The 3,126-nt window shown below is 56.6% G+C and overlaps 1 pseudogene; it reads right to left on the bottom strand.

Annotated features, from left to right (window-relative positions):
• The window catches only part of LOC100550420, a 42,171-nt pseudogene that overhangs the window by 5,347 nt on the left and 33,698 nt on the right, over positions 1-3,126 (bottom strand).

The following is a 3,126-nucleotide window of genomic DNA, read 5'->3' as shown; positions in this document are numbered from 1 at the left end:
CTTCAACACTCAAGATTGGTGAACCCAGCCCGGCTTTATTTCCCGTGCCTCCTGTGCAAGGCCCCTCTCCCGGACGCCCACCCCTCCATACAGGCCTGGGGGGGGTCCTCCCAGGATGTGCTGCCCCACGGCAGCCAGCCTGCCCAGGCGGCGGGTGACGGCCTCCAGGCGCTGAGCTCCCCGCCGCTGGTTGCGGGCCAGGGCCCGAAGTTGCCCCCGCAGCTCCCGCACCTCCCACAGCAGTGCCCTCAGGGCAGGGGCCACACAGGATGCCCCCCGGTCCCATAGTGCAGAGAGTGTTGGCACCGGTGGTGCTGGTTGGGCCGGACCTGTGGGGCGAGAAGCAGAGACCCCCTAAATTCTCTGTGTGCCCCCCAGGGCAACCCCTCTCAGAGCTATGGACCCCCCCAGCACCCATCCCTCCTCTCTCCAGAGCCAGTGGTCTCAGAATGTGCAAGCCCAGCATCTCATGGGTCCAAGCCTCACCCACAACCCCAAGACCTACCTGCACACGGGGGTCCAGGCAGTACAGAGCTTGCAGAAGGGGTGCGGAGGGTCTTTGTGGGTGCTGGGGGGGTCTGGATGCTGAACAACTTCATGGGGTGCTGGAGGGGTGCTTGGGGAGTCTGAGTGCTGAAAGTCTCCAGTGAATGCTGGACAGGCGCTGAGGGAATCTGGGTGCTGGGGGGATCTGTGAGGTGCTTAAAGGATTCTGGGGGTGTCTGGGTGCTGCGGGGCTCTTTGAGGTGTTGGTGGGATATGGGGGAGGTCTGAGTGCTGAGCAACTTCATGGGATGCTTAAGGGATGCTGGAGGGTTCTGGGTGCCAAAGGTATTCATAGGGTGTTGTAGGGTTGATGGGGGCCTCTGGGTGCTGGGGGCCTCTGTGAAGTGCTGGGGCAATGCTGGGGGCCTCTGAGTGCTGAAGATCTCAGTGGATTGTTCAGTGGGTGCTACAGGGGGCTGACTATCAGAGGTCTCCATGGGGTGTTGGGTGGGTGCTGGGGGGACCTGTGTGCTGAAGATCTCTGTTGGATACTGGGAGAGTGGTGGAGGGCTCTTGGAGCTGAGGGTCACTGTGGGGTGCTGGGCAGATACTGCGGGTTTCTGGGTACTGAAGGTTTTTACGGGGTCCTCAGAGGGTGCTGGGAGGCTCTGGGGTCTGGGGATATCCATGAGGTGCTTGAAATGAGCAGCATTCATGTAAGGGCTGGTGGGATCTAGGGGGAGCACAGTGAGTGCTTGGGGGCTCTGAGGGCTGGGGTTCCTTGATGGTGTCTGGATAAAGAGGTCTGGGGGTGTCCAGAAGCCAGAGTGCTCTGCAGGGGGATGTTGGGAGAGCACAAGCTCTGTCGAGGCAGTGGGGCTCTCTGCAGGGTGTTGGATGGATGCTGGGTGTCCCTGGGTGTTGGGGATCTCAGGGTACTGGGTAGGTTCTGGGGGTCCCTGGGTACTGGGGGCCTCTGTGGGGTGCTGTGAGTGGGTGCCAGAGCCTGGACTCAGTTGAACAGCAAGGGCAGGAGAGACAGCCAGCCCCTGGGTGGGGCCCAGAGATGGAGAGGGTGATGAAACTCTAGTGGGCAGAGCAGAGATTCCCATTGGACCAGCACCTGGGGAGGAGACACAGCCCATGAAATCCCCCCCCAACACTCCTCAGCCATCCATCGCCCCTCCTTCCTCTCCTGCACCCCTTCTGCTTCTCCTCTCCCTCTCAAATACTCCCACCTACTGCCAGCCCATTGCTTTGGCCTTCCTCCACCTCCTAATCTATTGTTGCCACTTCATCCATCCACCCACCCACCCACCCACCGATCCATCCATCCACCCACCCACCCATCCATCCACTCATCCATCCATCCATCCATCCACCCATCCATCCATCCATCCATCCATCCATCCATCCATCCATCCCCCCATTTATTGTTCCTTGATATCTTTCTATCCACTCAGTCACCCCCCTCCAAACTTTCTATTCTTTCCTCCTTCCCCTTTTCTGTCACTTCAAACTCTTCTTCTCCCTTCTCCCTAACCACGCAGACTTCTTGCTGTCCATCCACCCCAGCCCTCCAACGCTTTGTTCTTTTCTTTATCATTACTTTCAAGAACTTGCAGCCCTATATAGTAGTCTGAACCTGATTCTGCTGTGGGAAGTGTTCTCCTCATGATTCCATCTGATGCTAGTTCTTCTGTGGGATGAGTCCTCCACATGGGATCTCTTACACTTGTTTCTGCTGCAGTATGTTTACTCTCCATTGTGCCTTTGAGAATTTTTCCTGCTGAAGGATGTTTGCTCCTCATGGTACCATCTAGATCAAAATCGGCTGAAGAATGTGTGTCCCATGCAGTACCTTCTAGATCAGATTTGGGTGCAGGACGTGTGCTCCAGGTAGAAATATCTGCTGTGGGATATGCACTCCATATGCTAACACCCAAGCTCACTTCTGCTGAAGAACTTGCACTCTGCATAGCACCATCTGGATCAAGTTCTCCTGGAAGATGTGTGGCCCATACAGTACTTTCTGGATCCAGTTCTGCTGCAGGATGTGCACTCCTCATGGTAACATCTGGACCCAGTTCTGCTGCAGGATGTGCACTCCTCATTGTAACATCTGGACCCAGTTCTGCTGCAGGACTTGCGGTCCTCATGGTAACATCTGGACTCAGTTCTGCTGCAGGACTTGTGCTCCTCATGGTAACATCTGGACCCAGTTCTGCTGCAGGACTGGTGCTCCTCATGGTAACATCTGGACCCAGTTCTGCTGCAGGACTTGTGCTCCTCGTGGTAACATCTGGACCCAGTTCTGCTGCAGGATGTCTGCTCCTCATGGTAACATCTGGACCCAGTTCTGCTGCAGGATGTCTGCTCCTCGTGGTAACATCTGGACCCAGTTCTGCTGCAGGACTTGTGCTCCTCATTGTAACATCTGGACCCAGTTCTGCTGCAGGACTTGAGCTCCCCACGGTAACATCTGGACCCAGTTCTGCTGCAGGACTTGTGCTCCTCGTGGTAACATCTGGACCCAGTTCTGCTGCAGGACTTGTGCTCCTCATTGTAACATCTGGACCCAGTTCTGCTGCAGGACTTGTGCTCCTCATGGTAACATCTGGACCCAGTTCTGCTGCAGGA

The sequence above is a fragment of the Meleagris gallopavo genome, chromosome 1 (genome assembly GCF_000146605.3).
Source record: "Meleagris gallopavo isolate NT-WF06-2002-E0010 breed Aviagen turkey brand Nicholas breeding stock chromosome 1, Turkey_5.1, whole genome shotgun sequence".
NCBI lineage: Eukaryota > Metazoa > Chordata > Aves > Galliformes > Phasianidae > Meleagris > Meleagris gallopavo.
The sequence above is the reverse complement of the archived record's forward strand: the minus strand, read 5'-3'. Positions and strand labels throughout refer to the sequence as shown.